This window comes from Maniola jurtina, chromosome 10, assembly GCF_905333055.1.
Source record: "Maniola jurtina chromosome 10, ilManJurt1.1, whole genome shotgun sequence".
NCBI lineage: Eukaryota > Metazoa > Arthropoda > Insecta > Lepidoptera > Nymphalidae > Maniola > Maniola jurtina.
The window spans coordinates 4,295,207-4,322,688 of NC_060038.1; the positions used below are offsets into that span (position 1 = coordinate 4,295,207).

Here is a 27,482-nt window from a genome sequence, read left to right on the forward strand (position 1 = left end):
CGTAACCGCTCTTAGGGTATTCTATAGTTGAGGCTAAGTTAATAATAGTTCCACTCAGAAGCAAAGCCATAGGAGCTTAAAGGCTTTGCCTCTCGATTTCAACTAACATTTACATTTAAGTTTAATTTAAGATCGTGAAAATTTATTTTGATGATATTTTGATGGATTGGAAATCGCGGATAAGATTGACCGTGTAACGAGCGCAAGTATGTACGTAGGTATCGTTTATGTATTTCCTTTGAATGAGATCTTACAAACATAATACAACAATTCGATTTGGAAACGTAAAGTCATGCTACTTTATATTCATAAATTCATGTGATGTAACATACGACCGACGGGGATCACGAATAAAATCTATTTGCTGCGAAGCATTTCGGCGATATTATGTACATGAGTTTGTCATTTTATACCAGCATTCTTTTGTGGAAAGAAAAATCCTATCGACTTTGGTATTCGGTGCATAATAACACAGATACATTAGATACCTTTGGTATAGTGACGTAACTAATATGTTTCGCTACCAAGTTTGTTAAAATTTAGTATATTCCGCTTTCCATACAAATGTAGTTGATAATAACCAACTTTAGTCAATAAATTTTGTAGATACACAAATTTGACTGACTGTCCGTCTATCCGGCTCTCTTTCTGTCTAGCTGTCTCTATCCATCCGTCCGTCCATCTGTATGTCAGTGCGCTTTTCACACTGAAACTACTGAACAGATTTGTACGCTTGTAGCTTGCAGCATGCTTATAACTAATACCCAACATAATATTATAGGGTATTATATCCCAAAAAATTATTGTGTTTGTTCGATATAGAATAGATATGCTCTCATAGGATCAATTAGTTTAAAAAATGTGTTGTTTATTATTATATTTGAACCGAAAACAAGACAAAATGCACATTTTAAATTAAAAATCATTTATCAATTTACGAGTAAGTATTGTTGTAATTCACATGGAAATTGTGTGGAAAAGTGGAATGTGAAACAGTTTGAAATGAAATGTGCAAGATAAAGTTTTGTTATCCTAGTTCTCTTATAACCTGAGGCTTATAAAATATGAGCTAGTAGTTACAGTATTGCGATGCTATCTAAAATACCAGCTCGGGGTTATAAAATTATTATCCGCTCATGTTTCTTCAAATCTAAAGCTCTTTGTAGGAATACTGTATTCACGTGGATAAAGGTTTTTAAAATCCCGAGGGAACTCTTTCATTTTCCGGGAAAAATAGCCTGAGTATTAATTCAGGGTATAATCTATCTCCATTACAAATTTCAGCCAAATCCGTTTAGTAGTTTTTGCGTGAAAGAGTAACAAACATACACACAAACACGCAAACTTTCACCTTTATAATATTAGTGTGATGTTTTATATCTTTATTTAGAATTATCATCATTATCAGTCATTATCATCATTAATATCAGCCGATGTCCACAACATCGGTTTCTTACAGGTACCAGGGTTCTTGCGCCACCTAAATCCAGCGGCGCCCTGCGACTCGTTTGATGTCGTTTGTCCACGAAGCCATTCTAAAAAATTCTAACAATTAACAGGTAAACAAGATACCTACCTTCTGTTGTAAAACCAAAGTAAAGAGCAGCTATTAAGAGTGCGCTAATTTAAAATTTTGTATAATAAGTATTGTGTTTAATATTTAAATAAAATAAGCATATTCGAGATTGTTGTATAACAATACGCTATTTACCGAGTCGCGAGCCCTAGCATCATGCTTCTCCACAATGCTATTGTTCCCGAATACTATAACTTGCAGAATCTATTATGTTCCCCTTAGTATTCATAATGCTAACATTTTCTCAACAAATGGTCACTATACGCCTCACTGTTGACTAACAGAGAAAGAAACAGAGCGAGAAATAACTTATTACATCTTTCCACAGAATAGATAATAGGCCTTTTGCAGATACAGAAGGGTCACAAAGAAGTTTGAACAATTGTTGTTACGACTCAATAAAGAGAAATTCAGCTCGCATATCACTGCAGCCTGAAGTTTAACAAATGCCTACCTTTCTAGCGGATATTTTATGACATATGACTCAAAATAAGCCGTAATGACTCAAAAGCAGACCCATTTATGTCTCAAAAACAGACCAATCTAAATTAAATTAATGTGAATCTAATGCAAAATCACCTAGCGCACAGTTATGACTCAAAAAACAGTCCAACTTATGACTCAAAATTATCCCGATTTATGACTTAAATACACCCCCTTTTTAACTCCAAATTAGCCCTATTTATGTTCAAAAACAAATCCGTTTATGATTCAGAACCACCCTCTTTGAAATCCAAAAACAGTCCGTTCACGACTTAAAAACAGAACCATTTATGACTCAAGAACAGGCCCTTTAATGACTCAAAATGATACCCGTTTATGACTCATAAAATAGCTCCATTAATGACTATTATATATTGGTCTCATAGAGTCAGCGCATATTTATGACTCAAAAACAACCCCAGTTATGACTAAGAAGACCTCATTTATGACTCAAAATTAGCCCCATTTATGACTCAAAAACAGCTCCATTTATGACTTAAAATTAGGCTTTTTTATGACACAAAAACAGACCCATTTATGACTCAAAAACGGGAGATTTTTAAAAGTTAATCCACGCGTATAAAGTCGTGGGCATCAGCTAGTGTAAAATACAACTACGGTATATCATCATTGATTAATAGGCTAAATTAGAAACAGCGGCACTGGTGATAATGTACGACGGCACGTGATACGTGTCACAATGAGCGTTTGTGTATGCATGTGCAGTAGCCGCTCAATACAGTCATTAGTAACAGGTGTTTCATTGTATTTACCGGTGTTGGATCTAAAAGCGATACGGCTATATCTACAATTGAAACTCTACGGCTTATCGCTTTAATACAAAGGTAATCACCACAGAAATTTAAAAAAGGTAATAGAAATGGTGTATGCTGTTTTTCAATTCCAGGATAGCGTCAACGATTTTTCGCATCTCACCATCATCATGATATACCTATTGCCTGCTCACTATTGACAGCACCAAGAAACCTTTTCTTACCACTACCCTAAGGTTGTAGTGAGCTAATTTGAAAGGGGTAAGCTAGTTTTATTAAACTCATACTTACCCCAAATCGGTTCGGTTTATACAAGGCATTATACCAGAACGCTAAATCTCTTGGTAGCACTCCATTGTTGGTAGGGTGGTAAGTAGCCACGGCCGTAGCTTCTCACTAGACTAGACCTCTGACAATTTCAGTTAATTATAAAATCCAAAACTGTCTCTGCCGGATCGAACCCGGAACCTCTCGCTTATTCTTAGACCACAGCGCGCTACTGCGCCGGAGTCGTCTCTTATAATTTAATATCCATTTCATCAATTAAAACACAATTAACCCACCTTTTACTTTTAAATAAAATATAACATATTCTATTAGTAAACGAAATCATATTATTGTGAAAAAAATCCGCCATCAAAAAAAAATTCGGACAGCATAAAAAGGTTACAAAATATCAAATGCTTTCAAATCTTTTTCATTCACAGCTAAATTCATTTTATATATCCCATTAAAAAGAATGAATGAAATCAAAATTCGCATAAAATAGGGATACGGATATTTTAGTGAAATGAATTTACACAGCAAAAGCCTCAGCGATGTTCGTTACTTTGTTGTAAATGATGATGAATGATAAGTAACCGTCGAGCTTCATTGTTAGGGCTGCTACTGCCACTGCTACCAATATAGAGACCAAATATTATTGAATACAAGATACGAGATAAAGTTAAGTTAGGGTTCCAAACGCGCCCAGATCTGAGAAGAGCCCACAACAAAGTATGCAGTCGCTTACAGGCACATCTTTGTAGATACAGCCGTTGTAATCAGATAACAGTAAAACTCTACCAACAAACTAGGCCAGACGCAACTTTTAGAAACTATGGCGGCACACTCTAGATGACCCCAATCGAACTTACTCGTATACTTAGGATTCTACAGCAACGCAGTAATTTACCACGAACAAACTAGACGTTGCCATAGAAACCTCAATAATTTCTCGCCTTTAATCAAACTTAACGGAGCACTATGTTTACAAGTTCCCAGACGCAACGATCGGACCAGCTGGGCCCCTGGGCATACTTAACACCCGCCCGGCTAAAGATCCGTTTAAACAAAATTATAAATGCCCAAATTATCTCTACCAGGAATTGAACCCGGGACCTCCTACTTATGAGACCACAGCACTAACTACTGTGCCAGGAAGATTGTCAAAATAAATCAGAATACGATGTCCGGACGCGACCGTGGCGGAGTCGGATTCCGGCGCTAATCGGTGCGTTGCGATCTCGCGTTCCGGTCCGCGAAAACACGCAACGTGTAAAAACACTTAATAAGCTACATATATTCTTTATATAGTACTTATTCTTTTTTTTTTTAAAAAAAAAAACAGAAATCAAAATTGCTCAGCGAGCTATGGAGAGGGCTATGTTAAGAGTTTCCTTGAGGGATAAGATCCGAAATGAGGAGACCCGCGGGAGAACTATAGGGAAGGCCTATGTCCAACAGTGGAAGTCCACAGGCTGATGATGATAATGATGATGATGCTGACTATCATACTAATATTATAAAGGCGAAAGTTTGTGTGTATGTGTATGTATGTTTGTTACTCCTTCACGCAAAAACTACTGGACGGATTTGGCTGAAATTTTGAATGGAGATAGATAATATCCTAGATTAGCACTATAACATTAGTAACATTATACTACTTACTACTTTTTATCCCGGAAAATCAAAAAGTTCACACGGGATTTTGAAAAACCTAAATCCACGCAAGTGAAGTCGCGGGCATCGGCTAGTATATAATAGTTCGTGAATCGATCATGATCAACCCATCGTCAGTTTACTACTGAGCACAAGTCTTCTAAGAATGAGAAGGGTTTGTCAATCTACTCGTACCACGCTAGTCAAGTGCGGATTGGCAGACTCCACACATTATGGACAACTCTTTGGCATCCAAGGTTCCCTCACGATCTTTTCTTTCACCGTTGAAGCAAGTGATATTTAATTGCTTCAAACGCACATAACTTCAAAGAGTTACAAGTGCGTGCCCGGGATCGAATCCTGGACCCTCGAATGACGTCATCACCTATTAGTGCATCTATACTAATGTGATACATGCGATAGTGTGTCTGTTTGACTGTGTGACTGTTACGTTTTCACGGCACATCCGTTTAACAGATTTTGGTGAAATTTGGTACACAGTGATACCTTGCATCCGGGAGATGGACATAGGCTAGACTTTTATCCCAGAAAATCAAAGAGTTCCTACGGGATTTAAAAGACATGTTTTAATTCACAAGGCCATAAGTACTTATATCATCTAGCACAATAAATTAAAATAACGTAATTCAGGCAGTAATTGGTTTTAAATGGACACTAATTAATTAAACAATTATTGTAAATCCTATGTGATTTTATGGATTATCAACACGATAATTATTATAATTATGTAATTTAAATTATCGTAAAACCCAATATTACCTAACAAATTTTCATTTTAAACTAAAAATCTCGTATTTAAGTGTGGTTATTACTCACAATATAAAACTGTATGTAAGACATCACATCACAATGGCCCGATAAGACCGCCATAGATTCTAATAGTGCACTGAATTTTATGTACTTAATCTTATTTTATTGTGCTTACTATAAAAGAATAGACAACGCTCTCTTGGTTGGGATAGTTAATTGAAATTAATGTTGCATTAGTTACAATGCTCGTAATGGAAATGTAAGTAAGGAACCGTTTTGGCAGACGGGATAGGGCATATAAACGACCGATCCAATAGGGATGACTACTAATCAAATCAGCGACTTTTTATCAAACGTCAAAACGCTCGCTTATTAAGGGAGCTTGTATGATATACACAGATATGACGTCATACACATTTGACGTAATTTGACGTACGTTTTTAGTTAAATCGATAATTTATAATGGTAAGCAAACTTAAAACTAGCAGCGCATGTGGATTTTAGGAATTTGGAAGAACTTCTATTTAATAATAACCAAGAAATAATTTATTTTTGACCTAGGCATCATCCCCATTGTAGATGCATGGATGACATTTCTTCTTTCTTGCAGTTGAAGATACGAGTAGTTTATTGTGCGCGGACCGTTAGTTGGAAAAGTTGGCGATTTAGATTCGGGAACTAATTAATTTTCCAGGATAAAAAGTATCTTATAACACTCTCCAGATCTTTAAGCATAAAAAACGCTAATCCGTTGCTCTGTTGCAGCATGATTTAAGGATAAACTAGCACACAAACACACTTTTGCATTTATAATGATACCTACTGAGAAGAAGTTCACATCTTTGTACCTTTTTATTTTATTTTAATTAGTGGAAGTTGACACTTCGTTTAGATGTATGTTTTTAGAAAGCATTTTCGCAATACTAAGTATTCACTTATCCTCAAAGTTTCTCCTCATTAACTGTATTAAATCATGCTTCATATATAGAGCTAGATTTTTCCCAATCATTTCCTTGACGTGACGTCTAGGAACTAGAACTAGTAGTTCTTGTATAGAATAAGACGTCATATTATTTATTAAAAGATTTTTCGAACATCGTATTGGAAAATTACATATTTAAGTGAAACTTGCAAATCATCGAGTTGCTTGGTATTCATGAAACGACATATTGAACGAAGCGCAAACATGCCCTTAGAATAAGAGTAAAAACCCCACTAGCAACATGTCGCACGACAAAAAGTGTCAACATATCCACCGTCTTGACATAATCAAGACAAGATAAGGCGTAGGTGTGATATTCGTCGATGACACCGTACCCGTAGTCCAAGCATGCGGAACTAATAGTGTCCTGTTCTAAGGATCATGGTGTTGTCATAGCGTTAAAATGCGGTATCCTTCCTTCGACACGGTTAAAATCTACTCAATGATTTTCAATGTAAAATATTAAAAGAAATAGTTACGCTGTTAAAGACTTAAAACTACATCTCTTTGTTCACAATATTTGCTGAGCGCTATCTCTTCTACTCTCTGTCTTACTTATCAGAATGATCTCATCATGAGAACGGCATGTGTAAAAAGTAAATATTTTAATCCTACCGTATCGCAGAACAACTGAGAGTTACAGAAAAACCCGGTCAAGTGTGAGTCAGACTCGTACACAAAAGGTTCAACTTTTATTATTTGTTGTCATAGTGTCAACAGAAATACATATTCTGTGAAAATTTCAACTCTCTACCAATACGGTTCACGACATAAAGCACACAGACAGATATACGAAAGGACCAACGGACGGACGGACAGCGGAAGCTTAGTAATAGAGTCCCGTTAGCAGTTAAGGCTTCAGTCATATCTGCCCTTACCAATGTTAGGTGGAAGTATCTGGTGCTCATAGACCAAAACACGAGGTTTGATAGACACTCCGATTATTTAGTTACTGTTCACACTTGAGTCACTGAGTATTTGGATACACATCACTCGCGGAACCCTTGGAAAGGGTTTATCACTCTTCCTTCAGTCTTTCTCTGAAGCCTAGTCGGCGAGTAATAATACCAGATTCGTAGCCAAGGCAGATATGACTCAATGTTTTAATACAAAAAGTCGCTCGTGTGATCTTGTACACCACTGTACACTAACAAAACCCCACACGTTCACGACTACGCAAGCACAAGTTTGGTATTGAGATATGAAAAATAAATATTCTCTGATGACATCTTTGAACATTTTCTCGCTCTTCAACTAGGTGTTTCAGAAACTTCACAAAGTCAAAGAAATTCTTAAGATTCTACTTAGCTTTTCATATTTTATCTTTTACCTGACTGCTAAGTGATTCAACACCAGTAGATTTCATGTGTATATTTTTCACGTAACTCTAGAAGTATTTATAGATTTTTATAATATTTAATGAGATGTTGCTGACTTATTATCCCAACAAAACGCCTACCATTAGGTATGTGATTAATGGAGAGAGGTTATTACCATCATTAATGACAAATACAACGCAGAGGAAGGGTGACCAACTGGCCACACACTTAACAAACATATTTTGTATTGTACCTAACAATTATTGTTGCGCCACATTTTAACCCAGAGAGCAAGCTCATAGATTTTTCCCGCTAAATTCTGTGACATATGGAAGTTGTATGACGTTGCACCCACTCACCGAAAAAAAAGGGGTGAAGTACTTCATACAATTTCCATGTCACAGAATTCCGTGGAAAAAATCGCGCGCGGTGAAATTTTGCACTTCGGGCTTATTCCTATCATCACCCTTTCACCATTCAGGTTTTGCAAATTATTGCTAGGTCCAGATTGCCTGCGCATCGCTCATCCCTGGCGGCGCTGCCTGGAAATGCAAAGCCTACACAAAGAGAGGATACACAAAATCGATTTGCTATAAACCGTCATAAACTGGTAGCGCAGTTATGTAGTCTGTGCAAAGTGGACGACAGAAATCCTTTGCTGGACGACGCTATGACGGAATGGGAAGTTAGGGATGGCTGGAAGCGGAAAAGGGGAAGAAAAAGGAAGCGTTGGGTTGACGACATAAAGCCGACAGCTGGGTGGGATTTGAACCGCGACCTTTCGGATTTCAGTCCGCTCCTATAATACTTGAGCTATTGAGGCTTATTTATCATACATTTAATGAATTATGAAACCTTATTAATGAATTTCTTAATGACAAAGTTGTATGGAAGCAATCGGTTTCAGTTGCCTCCAAGGTGGTGTAGTGAATGATAGAAATTATTGTATTTTTTATGATTTGAAAAGAGTAACTGCATAGTTTCTTGCAGGCTTTTCTCAGTAGAATTTTCTTTCCGTACAAGTGGACGTAATAAGAGATACTATTTTGTACTACAATAAAAATAAAATATCATTTAGTTTTTATGAGGCTGCCGCTTTAAATCTGGATTCTGTTAAATAACGTTAATAAAAATAAATAGCAGATATATAGATAACTAGCTGACGCCCGCGACTTCGTCCGCGTGGATTTAGGTTTTTCGAAATCCCGTGGAAACTCTTTGGTTTTCCGGGATAAAAAGTAGCCTATGTGCTAATCCAGGATATTATCTATCTCCATTCCGAATTTCAGCCAAATCTGTCCAGTAGTTTTTGCGTGAAGGAGTAACACACACACACACACACACACACACACACACACACACACACACACACACACACACACACACACACACACACACACACACATATACATACAAACTTTCGCCTTTATAATATTAGTGTGATGTATAGCAAATAATATAACAAAGGAAAATAAAAAGGATAAGTAAATAAAGTTCATGCCAGAAGAGTAGGCATTATGTGTTTAGGTCTTTGAACTCTTTTTGTTCCGTAAATGTACCTATCTTATTAAGAGACCCGTAAATATTTTACAGATTTTCTACATTACGATACATGAAAAACAAAATATCTCCAACACGACAGCGTCGCACAAATATTTTGCATCTTGAAATATTTTTACGGCTACCACACAATAAACATTCGGGGCGAACATTGACAGTCGATTTTTAACCCCCGACCCAAAAAGAGGGGTGTTATAAGTTTGACGTGTGTATCTGTGTATCTGTGTGTCTGTGTATCTGTGTATCTGTGTATCTGTGTATCTGTGTATCTGTGTATCTGTCTGTGGCATCGTAGCGCCTAAACGAATGAACCGATTTTAATTTAGTTTTTTTTGTTTGAAAGGTGGCTTGATCGAGAGTGTTCTTAGCTATAATCCAAAAAAATTGGTTCAGCCGTTTAAGAGTTATCAGCTCTTTTCTAGTTTTCTTGTATAAAAGAAGGTTAGATAACCGTTAGGTTCTTAATATTATGTCAATTGACAAATGTCAAGCTGTCAAGATGGACGTTGCCTAAATACATAATTATTTATTTGAAAATGATGTTTTGGAAAACTCAAATACTTTGGATCGTCGGGGGTGTTATAAATTTTTAATTTACACTTGTACTATTACTCTTCGAAAAATCTTGGCTCTAATCCATACTTATATATAATACTAGCTGATGCCAGCGACTTCGTCCGCGTGGATTCAGGTTTTTCAAAATCCCGTAGGAACTCTTTGATTTTTCGGGATAAAAACTAGCAAATGTGTTAACCCAGGGTATAATCTATCTCCATTCCGAATTTCAACCAAATCCGTTCACTAGTTTTACCGTTGTAGTTTGTAGTGTAAACTAACAAACATCCATCCATACATACAAACTTTTGTATTTATGATATTAGTAGGATTAGCGACCCGCCCCAGCTAGCTAACTATCGCACGGATAGTTTACAATTTTCGTAAGGATCTCTTATATTTTTGAAAATAATGTATAGTCTATGACACTCAGGGATAATGTAGCTTTCGACTAGTGGAAGAATTAACAAAATCGTTTCAGTAGTTCTAGCGATAATATAAGATAAGGGTATAGATTAATACTAGACGATGTCCGTAATTTAACCCGCATGGATTCAGGTTTTTAAGGCCCGTGTGAAGTCTTTAATTTTCCAGGATGAAAGCGAGATTATTTTTTATATCAGAATTACATTTTCAGTATGATCACACCCGACTGAAAAGGTACCATTTTAGAACTAACAACTGACCACAAATGGGCAAAAACCATGCAGGCTCTTTTGTACTGTGAAATTAAAAAGTAACTGAAGCAATGAATACTTTATATGCTATGTTTCATTCCATACGGAGAAAATTAAACCCATCAAGGAACTTGCGTGATTTTCGCACAATATCTAAATTCAACCCTAAACCCATGTTTTACGGTTCAAAATCATATAATGGCTAGCAAGTTAGTGAGGAGCAAATCCACTGTAGGTTTATCTCCACTGTTATAATTTTCCGTTTAACTTAGAAAATTAATTTATTTTATTGCAGCTTAACCCAGTAACCTACTGTAAGCGCGCGTAGTTAGCTGAAGATGAACTTTGTGTTCATGTTCAAGGCTAGAGGAATACCGTGGAAAATTCAACGTCTTGTAGTCGCAAAAATTAATATTATAGTGGTGTTTGATTACTTACCTACCTAATCCACACTAATCCATGCCTAATATTATAAATGCTATTAGCTTTTTACGGCCCAACAGTTTAACCTATTTTGATTTTTGGTAGGTACAGAGTTAGCTTACATCCCGGGGACGGACATAGTCTACTTTTTATCTCGGAAAACCAAAGATCTCCCACGGGATTTTTAAAGTACCTAAATCTACGCAGAGAAAGTCGCGGTCATCATGTAGTAATTCTAGTATATCAATAAATTGATTTATCATAAGCCTGAAATGTATGTAAGCCGCGTACAATTTGAGTTTTCTCTATCTATAAATTAGTTTCTCTCATAAAGAATAATATTAGCCATGCTAGTTATGAATAATATTCCGCTTTCCCCTCCAACTAAGCGTAAAGCTTGTGCTAAGAGGAAAGAGGACAATAGTGCAACGGGTGCGGTTTGAACCGGGGACCTTTCGGAATTCCTCATTCGTTGAACTATTGAGTCTTAGGAAACTTAGGAAACAGGAAACTTCGTAGAATTCGGGTAAAATAGTATATTTCTTAAGCCAATGTCAGTGCATTAACTTTGACCACAGAATACTTAATACTTAGTACCTTACAGAAGATTCACTCCTCATAGATAATAATTAAAAAAAGGCGACTCTTATTACGATGCAATAATCTACAATTCAGCTCGCATAGCATTGCGATCTAATCGTGAAAATGCAACTACTTATGTGTCGTTCAATTTTGTGACTGGCGATATTTATTCTGCTAGGACTGGTTGACCCATCAAAGGACTCTCAGCATCATGAGTTTGTATGAATTTATAAAGCAGGGAAAAGGAAGTCAAGTGCTCAGAATACAAAACAAGTTAAAAGCTGGGACACACCAAACGCGTATGCTGCACGTAAGCGTAGACGTAGCGCGTACCATGACGTTGTAATGTATGGAACTGTATGAGATATGGCAATACCGCTTGCGTGACGTGAACGTTCGCGTAGACGTAATGCGTGCTGTCATGTCTATGGATTCACGCGCGTGGTCACGTATACGTGCTTGGTGTGAATCGGCTTTTAGTTAAGTTTGTTCTGTATTTTGAGGCTAAGTGATTAAGTACGTCACCAGCTGGTCTCAAAGGTTAGTTTCACGTTCAAAACGGCACGAATCAAATTTTCAACAAGAACGTAAATTCAGCAGACGACTGCTGCGCTATTTAACTTGACCAGCGATATGAATGTTCCACTAGATCGGCCGCTTCATAGTAACAACATGTTCCAATGAATTTCGCTGTCCGCACTCTGTCGATCGTAATTCACTTTAGAGAAGTCCGTTTGTAAAATTAAACTACTTTTTACCGTCGTATTCCTCATTGTTAAGGGTCGTGACCCTTTTCTATTAACCTTATAATGGTAGGAGTTCTCTTGGCATAATAATGCGGTGGGTTCCCAGATCCTCCCGCATACAATTCGACTAAAAGAACGAGATTTGGACTTTTAGGATAATAACCGGGACCGACGGCTTAACGTGCTCCACGGAAGATCAGCGCTGTGCCTGCGTTCATGACACAGGCAACAAATGCTGAGTCAAGTCCATTATGATACCACACACCACGCATCTCATCTTATTTTGATATTATATCACATATATCTTATTTCTGTGGCAGCAAATAAACACTTTGTTTTTCTTTCTTTCTTCTTTCTCTCCGAGGCACGGAGGAAACGAAAAGGCCAAACTCAGACCTCTAAGTTGGTCACCCATTCAGTTACCGACTTGGTTCAACATTGCTTAACAATCACAATCGATTGATATGCGTTGTTACAACTAGGCCACACGTCCCTGACATCGGCAGGAGTGCAGACACCGATGTTCGTTGGAACATACTTATTGTTACTTTGAAGCGTCTTATCCAGCAGAACATTTATAATATCATTGAAATTGGCACATTTCGTTGGACATAAAATTTACAAGGCGGAAGTAACGGAATGGTTAAGTTAATTATATTTTTACGGTAGTTCAAAAACGTGAGTTCTGACATAAAATTGTTTTTTACTTTCAAAGCAATCATTCAAATGTTTATGATTTAACAGTGCCCAATGAACGGGAGTAATTATATTTTTACGGTTATTGGAAAGCGAGTTTTTATTATAAATTGTTTGATATGAACTTTGAATTTGGTATGAAAACAATTTCACGCTAGAATTGTTAAAATTTTGTGTGGCCGTATAATTATTTTTATCCGAATATTTAGTTATGAGTCAATTTCATAGGCCTTTTATGATGATTTTTTTTTTCATGAATTAATGAATCATCCACTAATAATAATATATTCATTCACTAAAGAGTTAAATGTAACCTGTATCTATAGTAAAATTGGTGACTAAAATGACAAGTTGCATCAATGGGTATTTGAATGTGTTCACCAAAATAGAATTAGCTGTAGAATCCAATATGGCTTAGATATGTAGATGGCCTAGGTTGGCATATGGTATTTACCTAACTACTCAATATATCCATCAAACTAAAAATAATATAGTAATAATAAATAAGTTCACCATTAACTATGGACACTTATTTTTTGTAGCACTAGTATGGACATGGGGTCTCGTCTCACAGACCCAATCACAGACCACTAAATTGTTTGAGGTCGTTTTATATTAATAGTTAAAAATAATGATTAAAAAGTGGTCAAAATTGTGAGGGCGAAGTATATTATTCTGAGAAATCTACAGAGCCAAAGGTCTGTGAGACCCCTATGTCCACACTTAAATGTTAAGACTGTAAGAGCAATATATTCTTGATATAAAGAACAATGTCGTCTTTGTTTCAGAACATAATATTATCTTGGTTTATCGGAAACAGCAGAGTTCAATAGACAACATTTTCAAGATGCACCAACAACAAAACTAACCTGCTTATTTATTTTGTATCGTTAGCATCGTCTCAACTAAACAAGTTGGCAAAAGTTAGTTTCAGTCGCAAATTGAACAACGTTAGGTGTGCCAAAGTATATTTACTGATTCGCCTCACGTGCGCCACAGCCTAAACAAGCAAAGCCACTGCTGCGGTAGCAAACGAAAATTTTCAAACAACTGATAATATTTTTGCTTAGGTGTTATAGTTTCTACAGGTAACACTGTTGCCATTTTCCCGGTATAGAGAGAAGTTTTAACCAGTGCGAGGTTTATTTTAAACAAAACGTATAGATTGACAATTTTAACCGTAGTCAATTACTTGTACATACATATTATGTATGGAAGAGCTCGTTTATTACGAAGAGAAAATCAGCCAAAATGCACATCATGTTATGTACATTGTACATGGAGAATACAAGTCATTAGTCCTTATGTTAAGAGGGCTCTCTCCGTCACTCGTTTCATACAAACGTAGTTCCAATTTCATTTGAATATTAGGCAACCAAAGTCCATGAAATTTTGCAGACATATTCTAGAAACTAATATCTATGTCTGTGGTTTTCCAGATTTCTGTTAAAATATTCGGTTTCAAAGTTACGCGGTCTTAAAAATTTACATACAAATCTTTGAGCCCCTGTAATTTTAAAACTACATATTTTTAGAAAAACCTAAAACACCACAGACACAGATATTATTAGTTTTCTAGAATATATCTGCAAAATTTCATGGACTTTGGTTGCTTAATATTCAAATGAAATTGGAACTACGATTGTATGAAGCGAGTGACGGAGAGAGCCCTGTTAAGGTTAGCTATACGTTTCATTGCATTTAGCATTAAATTTTGTGAGATGTCTACTACAATATTATAATAGTAACTGACACCCACGACTTCGTCCGCGTGGATATAGGTTTTTGGAAATCCCGTGGGAACTCTTTGATTTTCCGGGATTAAAAGTAGCCTCTGTGTTAATCCAGGGTATAATTTACCTCTATTCTGTCAAATCCGTCCAGTGGTTTTTGCGTGAAAGAGTAACAAACATATACACATACATACATACAAACTTTCGCCTTTATAATAATATTAGTGTGAAGTATAAAGTACTCAGGATTAAGAATTCAGGAGGAAACATTCAGGAGTTTAAAGAATAATCACACTAATATTATAAAGGAGAAAGTTTGTATGCGTGTGTGTGTATGTTTGTTACTCCTTCACGCAAAAACTACTGGACGGATTTGGCTGAAATTTGGAATGGAGATAGATTATACCCTGGATTAGCACATAGGCTACTTTTTATCCCGGAAAATCAAAGAGTTCCCGCGGGATTTTTTAAAAAACCTACTTCCACGCGAACGAAGTCGCGGGCATCAGCTAGTTCTTATACACTTTTGGGTACACTTCAATTTGAAACATTTCAGAGTGTTCACAGTTTTATCGTTGCGGTTTCAATATACGATGGATGCCACTGCACTATTCGAATGCTGCACTTTATTCCTTAAGCGACTTTTGATCCAGCTTGGTAGTTTCGAAAATGGATTTTCAAAGTGGACATGCATTAGTAGAAATGAATAAATAAATACTGTACACGATTTTTTATGGTTTTATAGGTTGGGTTTGACGAGATACGCCCTAAGCCTAACAATGATGGGGACTAAGTTGGAGCGCACCCTAGCAGATGCTTATTCACTCTTGCCTTATCTTCTGTATTATTTCGGTAGATACCAGAAATTGTTACTAAGGACAATACTTTTCATCGGCGAGTAACAAAGTAATAATAATGTTGATGTAATAAAAGTCTAACAGTCTCATGAAAGCCATTTCTTTGAAGAGCGCTTAAAGTATGACAAAGCGTAAACCCCTCAAGTCGTTGAACGAAGTTATTGACTTTTTGAAGAGTCATTTTTTTCTGAACGACGCATCATAATAATGTAAGACATCTGTCGTGCTTCAGTTAAGAGGAGGTTAGGGGTGATTAGGGCTCGTAAGGGTATAATGGTCTGAAAAGCTCTTAGATGAAGCATAAAATTTTAACTTATTGTTATATTATAAAGCTGTGATAGCCTAGTGGTTAGAACGTCCGCATCCTAATCGGAGGTCGGGGGTTTGATCCCGGGCACGCACCACTAACTTTTCAGTTATGTGCGTTTTAAGCAATTAAATATCACTTGCTTTAACGGTGAAGGAAAACGTGAGGAAACCTGCATGCCTGAGAATTCTCTATGTTCTCAAAAGTGTGTGAAGTCTGCCTATCCGTATTGGGCCAGCGTGGCAGACTATGGCCTAAACAATTCTCATTCTGAGAGGAGACCCGTACTCAGTAGTGGGGCGGAAATGGGTTGATCATGATGATGATGTCATATTATATCTGTTCATCGCCCTGGCTTCGCACGTATAAAGGTCGTAGCCCACTTACACACCACCGCTGCAACACATGACAGCTCTTACACAACACCACCTGCTAGCAGACAACTCGCTGATCCTGTGCCTACAGCTAGCAGGCTTCTTGCCATTAGCCCTCTAGTGCAGCAGGTGGGTGGCAATGGCTGGCCTACCTCCACCCGCGCACGTAATTGCTTACTGTTCACACGCTTCAAGCGAGCAGATACTATGCTTACAGTGTCAACAAAATCATTGTTTGTGTGTCTGATACATACCTGCTCGTAGCGAGTAGCAGCACATTGATATTGGCGCGGGGTTTACGTACCTTTTGACAACTATGAGCAATGAGCATGCTTCAAAATTGGCGGCCTGGGCTTCAGGGCTGTGGTTAATTTATTATACCTTTACTTTTTAATACTATCGCTAAAACGGTCAAGTCGTCTTCATTCAGGATTAAAACATGAAGATAACTTTCTCTCTATCTAAACTGCTGCTATTTAAGTTTAGTATTATTACAATAAAATATTCAACCTTTAGAACTTTAACGGATTCCAATAACGGACGAAAGGGCAAAGAATTTTGTGGTGAAAATAAACTAAGCTCTCCTGAAAAGTTCCGAAATGCTACTCATAATTAAGAAAAGGTAAACGTTGACACGCCTTTACAAGTTTTCCAAGAAAGTTTTCTTTTCTGCAACGTACAATCTTTTTGCTAATGAGGCTCAGTGCTTTGAATACAAAATGATAATAGCCTTTTTTCTTTTGACTGACGCAAGTAATTTAAAGATTCCGTCAAAATAAAATAATAATACTTAATTAAAATCAGTTTTTTCATTCATTTATAAATCGTGTATACTTAGTTACTATGATTTCTTACTTAAATAATATTTTTTTTAAAGAACAAAGCACTAAGGTTCAAAATTAATCCACCATTCACCTAGATACATTAATGGCTAGCTACAATATTAATCGCTTCGGAATTTGTGGCTAGATTAGCCGCAAACCGATTTTATTGAACCAATTTCTAAATGCCTTAAATTACGATCGTCAATTCGTGACTAATTTCTGTATTAAATACATTAAGTATCCTATATAATGCATATTCGCCGTAAACGACAAGATTTGCTAACCCTACATAAAATACTACATTCCAATATAGACTCCCCCACTTTACTTTCTCAGATAAACCTTAATGTTAGATATGTAAATCGTAAACCAAAAACTTTTATACTGGAAACTTATAAAAATAACACCTCATTTTATAATCCTGTTATAAGAATGTGCCGCTCCTATAATAATATAACAGATATAGACTTAGATATTTTTGATCATAGATATAATATATTTGCTAGAAAAGTAGTTAAAATAATTAAGTAAAATAATAGAATAACATTGTTATTTCGTCGAATTCTTAGGTTATTATTTATTGTAGTATAAGTGTACTTATTAAGTGTTTATATTAAATTTAATTTATTAATATTAAATAATAATTAAGCGTGCCTAAAAAACTATAGTCATGTTGTGCGACCATATAGGATTACAATAAGGTCAAAATATGTATCAATTTAAGAATTAAGTTAAAGTAGTTATTGTAATCTGTTTTGGTTGACAATAAATAAATAAATAAATAAAATATGTTTTTGAGAATGTTCTCGCCATATTACGACCTTCCTGTCACAGTGGTAAGCGCTGTAGGATTAGTGGGAGGTCCCGAGTTCGATTCCCGGTAGGGGTTTGGAATTTTAAAATTTCTAAATCTCTGATCTGGTCTGGCGGGAGTCTTTGGCCGTGGCTAGTTACCACCATACCGTCAAAGTCATGACGCCAAGCGATTTAGCGTTCCGGTAAAATGCCAGTAGAAACCAAAGGGTTTAATAAAAAAACTGTCATACTCCTTCCAGGGTAGCCCGCTTCCATCTTAGACTGCATCATCACTTACCACCAGGTGGGATGGCAGTCAAGGGCTAACTTGTACTTATCTGAATAAATAAAAAATGCTCTGTGTCAACTGTCATGTCAAAAGTACGGTTTGTTTTTATAAGTTTTGGACACAGTTCACAACAGTTACAGAACTTCATAACGTCGAGGCTTCGATGTCACTGGCAGGCGTCAAATGTTAGTTACATTTGACGCAGGTAGCCCTAAAGTAGGCCTATTTTTTTAATCTTACGTCACCATAGCCTAATATTTTGATATATCGTCGATTTAGGATCAAACCTAGAGTTCCCTCACTCTACTTCACTCTGCCTTAGATTAAGGACAAAAATCGTAATTTTGATACGACAATTGAGCAAATAATATGGCGAGTCCCTTCTCAAAATGTATGCTAATAATATAATACCTATACGTAGGTTAATTAGCATTATATCGATATTTTACTCCATGCATTAGCATATTAACAACACGTAGAGGTCAGATGAGGTGTGGAAAGGTCACATTATCACGTAATTAGGCCAGCGCTCACTGCATTTTTTATCAACAAGGTGTTGCATGCGAGCCAAAATGAGACCAAACGTGTTGGTTTGGTTTTTAAAAAAAAGTGGTGCTTGTAAATTTGTCCGCGTGGATTAAGGTTTTTTTAAATATCCCGTAGGAAAACCATGGTTTCCATGAATAAAAAGTAGCCTATGTCGGTCTCCGGGATGCAAGCTCTTTCTGTACCTTTACCAAAATTAGCGAAGGAGATGGATCATGCAAAGATAGCAGACAGATAGACCCACTTTCATATATTTTATAATATTAGTAAGTATGGAAATACCTACGGATTTTGCGCACCGACTGAATTACACAGGGATTTAAATAAACAAAGATTTCAAGTTATAAGTAAAATTATCTGTAAATACTTAGTACAGTGACTATAAATTCATAAAAATCATAACCCTTCCTTTCGGCTTTGCCGTATTCGGGTAAAATAATTCGGGTAGAAACATTTTTGTTGTAACGTAGTAGGGCCTACGAGTGATAGTACGTGCTACGAGGTACTAAAAGTAAAGGAAAAGTAAAAAGAAATAACTTATTATTGTCCATCTCTGTTGCTCTTGTTACATTACCGTTCAAGAGTTCCGTCATAGGATAAGATAGCAATATTTTCTACTGAGCGATAAAAATCACGACAGGTGAATTTTTTTCGGGACATCGCTCTCGCTACTCTAGAAAAATACCAACTCTTAGTAAAATGCTAAAAACCACACAGAAACGCAACCATAAATTGAAATTCCTCTTTGTAACACTCATTATCATACGTAAACACGCGTTTCATGTGAATCCGTAGCTCGTTTGCGTAACATTTTTCGTGACAACTCTGTCTTCGTTGCTGGGGACAGAGATGTTATATTGTTAGAGAGTGCATTTTCCGCCAAAATGGCCTTAGGCTGCGGAGACACCTAGATAAGTTTTATTCACGTAAGTAGCTTACATGATTAAACACGTTAAGATGTAAATTAATTACGTAAGCCAGTTATGCGAGTAAAACTTACAGATGGGATCGCGGCATTAAACTGTCTGCTGCATAAGCAAGTCCTTTTTGGCATTAAAGACACGTTTGGTTTATGCAAGTGGCTTGCATGCAAGTTGCATAGCTTGAGTAGTGGAAACGTAAAAACTTGGCTTCGACACACTGACGCGTGTCTTGATGTGCGTGTCAGCTGCAGATTACATGAAATTTGATTTTAAACTTGTAAGAACACTGCACTACTGTCATTTGCGTGCTAGTAAGTGACAACTGCGATACGGTTCTCACTTCTCAGTCGCAAACGCAACTTGTAAGCAATGCGATAACTTGCATGCAAGAGTGACGTCATACCTACTTGCCCGCAAGACTTGCACGACATAAAAGTTGCGTTTTTATTCTGCCTGTCAGTTATATAGGTAGTTATCGTTTAACTCTTATGATAATTACTGTCAAGAATAAATGAGTTTGCTTATCTGTTACTTCCGATATATATTATTTTGAAGCATAAGACTTTATAAGAGCCCAGGCAGAATTTGTAAAAAATACCTGTTTTAAAAAACAAATAAATCATTTCATTTCATAATCATAAGAAGACACGCTTTTCTGATGGATCCAGGTTTAGTCCTCCATAGATTACCATCTCAATGGTTAGATAAGTGAGTTCTAGAATAATCCTCTGAAATATTAGTTTGTTCCATTTTGATAAGCAACATGGAATTTTGTTAGTAGGTAGATGTTAATAAGATAACAATAAAAACTGTGTCATTGTTATCTATACTAATATTATAAAGAGGAAACCTTTGTATTTTTGTATGTTTGTATTGAATAGGTTCCAAAAACTACTGGACCGATTTCAAAATTTCTTTTACCATTACTTAGAGGGATTCTTCCGAATCCGTATAGGCTATATTTTATCCCGGAAAATAGAAAAAATAAATGTCCACCCGTGCGAAGCCGGGGCGGGTCGCTAGTTTATTATATTCCGGTAGCGAGTAATGACTCTGACGTAGAACGAAAATTATATATTAAAAAAAATAGGTTTAACTTGCTAATTCAATATACTTTTTGTTAATTATCAATTAATACCGAATTTATAATAAGTAACATCAAAGCATAGCAAGCATTAATTAACTAAACAAACTTTGCCCCAAATAAACTGTAAGAAACGATGTCTCTATGCCGATTTTATTTATTCGAGCTTTGAGTTAATTACTGGGAAGTCCCCGTGTAATTAGTAATCAAAGCCAAAAAGAAACGAAGCCACAAAACACAATATTTTTCCTAATTTAATATTATGTCGAGCTACAAGATCATTATTACGTAAGTAATTAATTTTAAACACATATGTCATATACCTATCGAAAATGGTAGAACTCGCCGAATTTAAACCTGCATCTCTTTTAGGATTTGGGATTTTATAATTTCTAAACCTCTGGTCTGGTCTCGTGGGTGGTTACCAACCTACCGGCAAAGCAATGCCGCCTTCGATCGGGCGGTCCGATATGATGCCGCGTAGAAACCAAAGGGGTATGGGTTAAGTAAGACCTGCCATATCCCCTCCTAGTTAGCCAGCTTCTATTTTAAACTGCATCATCACTTACCATCAGGTGAGATTACAGTCAAGGGCTAACTAATTGTATGTGAATAAAAAAAATATGGCTAGTAATAAATAATTGATTGCATCCGCCCGATGCATAATCGTTTCCCCGCTTTATAGCGCGCAGAACCCAGTTAACTTATTAACATAATCTGAACCAGGCTTATCTGTCAACGCATTGAGGTCATAGAACGTGGAAATAGGCTTAGTGCCTATACTTGCCATACTCATTTCAGTGACCCATATTATGCTCATATTGCATCTTTAATCTCTATTTTATCACTAGCTGATGCCGCGACTTCATCCGCGTGGATTTCAGTTTTCAAAAATCCCGTGGGAACTCTTTGATTTTCCGGTACAAAAAGTAGACTATGTCGCTCTCCGGTTTTTCAACTATATCCATGTATAAATTCGATCCGGCGTCATCTGTTACGGCGTAATTGAAGGACAAACCAACAAACTTCACTGATACTTTAGAGGTGATTTTTTATAGAAAAGGAATATCGACACTTATAATTGTTTCATGTATTAAAAGCACTAACCAATCACAAATATGTTTTCAAAAAACATTCGAGATTCAATTAGAAAACTTAGTTTCGTTTGTGATTAGTTGGTGACTCAAAATGGTTAGCGCCCACTGAGATTTTTGCCTCTATCATTTGTATGGGATTACGTAACACAGAGCGCTATACTAACTTCTTTCCGTGGATTATAGAGTTGATTGCGATCGTCGCTAAAAAAACAAAAAAAAATACTTTTATTGTACACCACAAAATTAGTACAGAAAAAATACATACAAAGCACAACAAAATGTAGGCAGGTCGGTACAATTTGGCGGCCTTATCGCTACCTAGCGATTTCTTCCAGGCAACCAAAATGGTGCAAAGGACATAGCTGTAGATATTAGAGGTAGGTGGTGCAAGTATATACATGTATGTATAATCATTCTATTCTATTCTAAATATATAATATATAAGATTGTTTTTGTTTCCTTCTTTTTAAATTAAACTGTTCAAAAATAGTTTCACTTCTAGCAGCGTGTATTTCCTGCCCAGGAAAGGTAAGTGAAATAGCTACTCTGGCCACAACAAGAGGAATTTCAACAAGGTGGCTTGTTCAAAATCTATTTCCACTCGTTCAATTCAATTCACGCGGTTCTTTGTTGCCGCAAGTGGATGTTTTGTGGAAGCAGACGTTATTTTACGGAATTCCATGAACATAATATTATTGCAAGCTTATACTTTTCTCTTTTTTGTCAATTTATTTTTAAAATACTGGGCATCTCTCGACACTGCATACAAGTGAACTGATTAAATTACGTATTACTACTACTGAAACACCGGCCTGTCCGCATACAATTTGTGTGTAAGCTGTCCCGCGCGAACCGAGTGACGGTAGCACGGCATTGCCAGTAGCCTTGCCATTACGTCACGGGGGAGGAAAAGTGAAGCTTTTTTACCCGACTACGGCAAAACCGAAAGGAAGTATGTATTTACGTAGTAATAGTTATAAATAGTAATAGTAAAGTAGTTACAGTAGGTATCTGTGCTACTAGTACATTGTTCTGGAGATTTTAAGCGTGTCTAATTTCATTGAGTTTGATTGGTCACTACTGAAATAAGAAAACTAAGGATATATGGAGCGCGCTCCGAATATACTCACATTTGCATAACATAATGTTATTAATAGACTATTAAATACAGAGCGCTAAAGTGGTTCTACGCCTACGGTTATCTTACAAGTACCTAATAGCTTACGGGTAGGGTAACCTATATTAAATTAAGAGAGATGTATGCCAAGACGTGTCATTTTCATGTACTTTGTACATTAAAATGTTCAAATTCTAAGTGGTGTAGAGACAGGAGGGCTCTTACTAAGGAGAGAGAAATACACCGCACAATTTACTGCGTAATTCACTGATATAATAAACCAAAGAAATGCACTCCTTTAGAACGTTATTAGGTACCACAAAACCTTAAAAAAATTAAATTATAATTAAATTAAAGTGTGTTTATTTTAAACTTGACAAACTTGCCATAAAAAAACTATAAAAATGATCGAATTTGCACTCAAAGGGTTTTGTACCATCGTAGAAGATAAAACACTTTTAAATTTTTTTTAATTTGACATGCAGCCATTTTGAAATTTTTATTATTTGTTATTATATCGAAAATAGAAATACACTACACTGAACTGAAAACTCATTACCTGTTCATGAGATATACCTCACTGACAGACAAATTGACGGACGGAAAACCGAGGCTTAGTAATAGGGTCCCGATTTTAGACCCTTTGGGTACGAAAACGTAAAAATATAGCTCAAATTGTATACAAAACCAAATTAGGTTTTACACATCCAGCCTTTTTTTAAAGAAAACGCTTTTAAACGATCTCTTTTTTTGGACCCTTTTTCACGCATGACAATATTGTATCTTGAGTTTTGTATATCAATGGCGGGATCACATTTCCGCTTTATTCGAGCAGGTTCATTTATCATAAGCACCTTAGCATATATTATTACGCGGGTTTTTCTGCGTTTGATTAATGTGATCCATTTGCATACGTATGGACTCAAAACCGCTACTAGGTATATTACGTATATATTACGTCTAGTGTAATAAGATGACCTTATTATATTATTTTAGGATTCCGTATCCCAAGAGTGCAAACGGGACCCTATTACTAAGCCTCCGCTGTCCGTTCGCCTGTCCGTCTGTCGGCGGGCTGTATCTTTTCAACCGTAATAGGTAGAGAGGAGAAATTTTCACAGAGTGCATTTCTTTTGCCATTATAGCAACAAATAATAAAAATTACAAAATGGCTGCCATTGAAATTTAAAAAATTTATAAGTGTTGGGTATATCTTGTACCTACAATGGTACGGAAGCCTTCGTGTACAAATCCGACTTGGAATTGACCATTTTTTTTAGCGTTTGAATTGTTTAATCTTTTTAAAAGTGGTAATGACTATGAGATGGTGATAACAAAAGCAATACGTGGCTGGTTATGTCTTCCCAGAGCAGAGCGATTAAAAATCTAGTAGGTTTCTTTAGTTTTGACGATTATATTGTAATTGGAGTTTTTAGTTAAAAAATTCTCACCCGGAGCCCGGAGTCCTGCGCCTCATTTCTCTCTGGTTGTGTCGCATTGCCGGTCCATCTGATTATGAAATTTGTTGTATACGAGGTGTACCTACCAAGTTCTGCGGATTAACTAGTCTTTGTTGAGATTGGCTGCTTTGTATGAAATCCGGTCGGTTGGTATTTAGGATAACTTCACAAGTTGTAGGTAAATGAAAAATACTTTTTAAGGAGCTCGGTTTAGTAACTATGTATTCGCTATCCATGTGTAAAAATGTTAACGATCTCATACAGCCAAGGGCAACTGCTCTCCGTACTTAGCAGTAAATAATTCACTAGCTGCTCTTCTGAAATTAACATTTCATTCTAAACTGGACTTTATTAGAATGATCGGTAAGTCTAATTCTTATTATCTCCACATTGTCTTGTAATTGTGCACATGCGAGCACTTACGGCGATATGGTCGCAGAACAAAAGGCAGCTAATAAGTCAGGCGTCCCTTCGTTAGGGGAACAAAGGGACTATTCTGACTATAAGAGTAACTAACGTAAGTTTACCGTCAACTTTTTCCACCCGCCGGCGATTTCCCGATGGCAAGGAATTAACTAGGCTAGATCTTTATTCTCTTTATTCCCCTTGGATAACCAGATTTTTAAAGAATTACTAGCTGATGGAAAGTCGTTAGCGTGGATTTAGTTTACTAAAAATCCCGTGGGAACTATTTGATTTATTGGCTTAAAAAGTCGTCTATGTTACTCTCCAGGTCTTTAACTATAAGTCCATGTGCAAAATTAAGTCGATCCGTTGCTACGCTGTGACGTGATTGAAAGACAAACCAATACGGACAAATCTAAAACCAGCAAACAAATAAACTTACGCATTTATAAAGTGATTGTTATCTCACTGTCAAAGCCTTAACAGGGCTCTCTCCGTCACTCGTTTCCACTCGTTTCATACAATCGTAGTTCCAATTTAATTTGATTATTAAGCAACCAAAGTCCATGAAATTTTGCAGACATATTCTAGAAACTAATATCTGTGTCTGTGGTGTTTTAGATTTTTCTAAAAATGTGTAGTTTTAAAATTCCTGTAATTTTAAAACTAAACATTTTTGTTTTTTTTTGGCTCAAAGATTTGTATGAAAATTTTTAAGACCGCGTAACTTTGAAACCGAATATTTTAACAGAAATCTGGAAAACCACAGACATAGATATTAGTTTCTAGAATATGTCTGCAAAATTTCATGGACTTTGGTTGCTTAATATTCAAATGAAATTGGAACTACGATTGTATGAAACGAGTGGAAACGAGTGACGGAGAGAGCCCTTTTAATTTTCATAGAAAGAGCTGTGCAATGACGGAGCTATTTTAATTTTAATGTAGGTAATAATGGAAATAAATCAAGTATTGCAAAGACTTTCCATGAAAAATATTTTCAATTTAGCTAAATCCATCCGGAAAAGTACCTAACTTTTTATTTATGTTGATAAATACGCCTCTATTACACCCACGCTCTTTGTATTTGAATCATTTATGAGTACCTAACTACCTACCTATCTATGTAACAAAAATTTCTTTGTTCCAATGTTATGTAGTGTATCTGTACCTACGTGATGATAATATTAATTACTAGCTGATACCCGCGACTTCGTTCGCGTGGATGTACGTTTTTTAAAATTCCCGTGGAAACTCTTTGATTTTCCGGGATAAAAAGTAGCCTATGTGCTAATCCAGGGTATAATCTATATCCATTCTAAATTTCAGCCTAATCCGTCCAGTAGTTTTTGTGTGAAGGAGTAACAAACATACACAGTACACACACACATACAAATTTTCTCCTTTACAATATTAGTGTGATACACCTAATTCTACATGAGTTTTAACCCTAAAAATTATAAGATCAATTTTAATGATCACGAATAGACAACAACCGTAAAATAAACAAATTCAAAAATATATTATTACAAAATCTTACATTTGATGAAACATGCAAGGTCGAAGCCTTCTTTTTAGTCCATAACCAAACAAACAACAAAGTTAACAAAAGAACAAGTGTAAATTAAAAAATTTTAGCACCCCCGACAAGTGAAGGTTACAGTAACCAGAAAAGAGCTGATAACTTTCAAACGGCTAAACCGATTTTCTTGGATTAGAGCTAAAAACACTCTCGAAAGGTGGCTTACAAACGTAAAAAACTAAATTAAAATCGGTTCATCAGTTTGGGAGCTACAATGCCACAGACAGATACACAGATACACACGTCAAACTTATAAAACCCCTAGTTTGGGTCGGGGGTTAAAAACATACTAAAGGAGTAAAATTAGTTACTAAGGAAAAGATGGGCTTAGTAAAATTAAGAACAGAAGTTTTTATAGGCAGCTATTGTAAAAATGTAGAGATATCACATAAAACGCGTTTTTAAGAACTCTCAGGAAAATCCCGGGAAATCTTACAATACAATCCTCAGACCAATCTCCGACAAGTTAAATTTTCATATTCCTTCTTGGAATGAAAAAGTTGGCTTACTTTTTACAATGTAACTTCTTAAGTAGTAATACTAAGTTTTCTTACAGTTTAACTACAGTTTAATAAGCGAAGGAGATACAAAAAATAGAGGATATAAAAATACGTAATCTTGGATGTAAGCCTCGCGTTATATGGGCGTACCTACATAATAATATAAGTAGTTTGTGAGCGCAATGTAGGTAAGTAAGTAGGTAAGTAGATAAATCTTTTATAGGGTTTAGAAAAATCCCGCAACAAAATACACTTTCGTACAGCTTGAAAGCTAAATTTATGTAAAAGTAAGTTAGTAAAGTTTTTGTTGCAAAAATAATAGATATTTGATTTAAAGAAGAAATAGTGGTGGTTATACCTTATAGTGAATATTCGCAAAAGAAAATAAGTATTATTATCATTAAAGTTCAATTGTGGACCACTGAGTTGAATTTTCATATAATTTTTTTTACCTTCGTAGACCAAGAATGTCCATATTATTTGCGTTATTTAGGAATAATTAACAAGTGTAAATTAAAAATTTATA

The 27,482-nt window shown here is 36.1% G+C and overlaps 2 long non-coding RNA genes across 2 annotated transcripts; both read left to right on the forward strand.

Annotated features, from left to right (window-relative positions):
- Positions 1–1,547: 1,547 nt before the first annotated feature.
- On the forward strand, positions 1,548–11,282 carry LOC123868839. The gene is made up of 3 exons (XR_006796737.1): positions 1,548–1,559; positions 4,789–4,824; positions 11,247–11,282. It is a non-coding gene; the product is annotated as an uncharacterized LOC123868839 (long non-coding RNA).
- A 1,791-nt stretch (positions 11,283–13,073) lies between these two features.
- On the forward strand, positions 13,074–15,472 carry LOC123868712. The gene is made up of 3 exons (XR_006796710.1): positions 13,074–13,198; positions 13,852–13,986; positions 15,353–15,472. It is a non-coding gene; the product is annotated as an uncharacterized LOC123868712 (long non-coding RNA).
- The last annotated feature ends 12,010 nt before the right edge of the window (positions 15,473–27,482 follow it).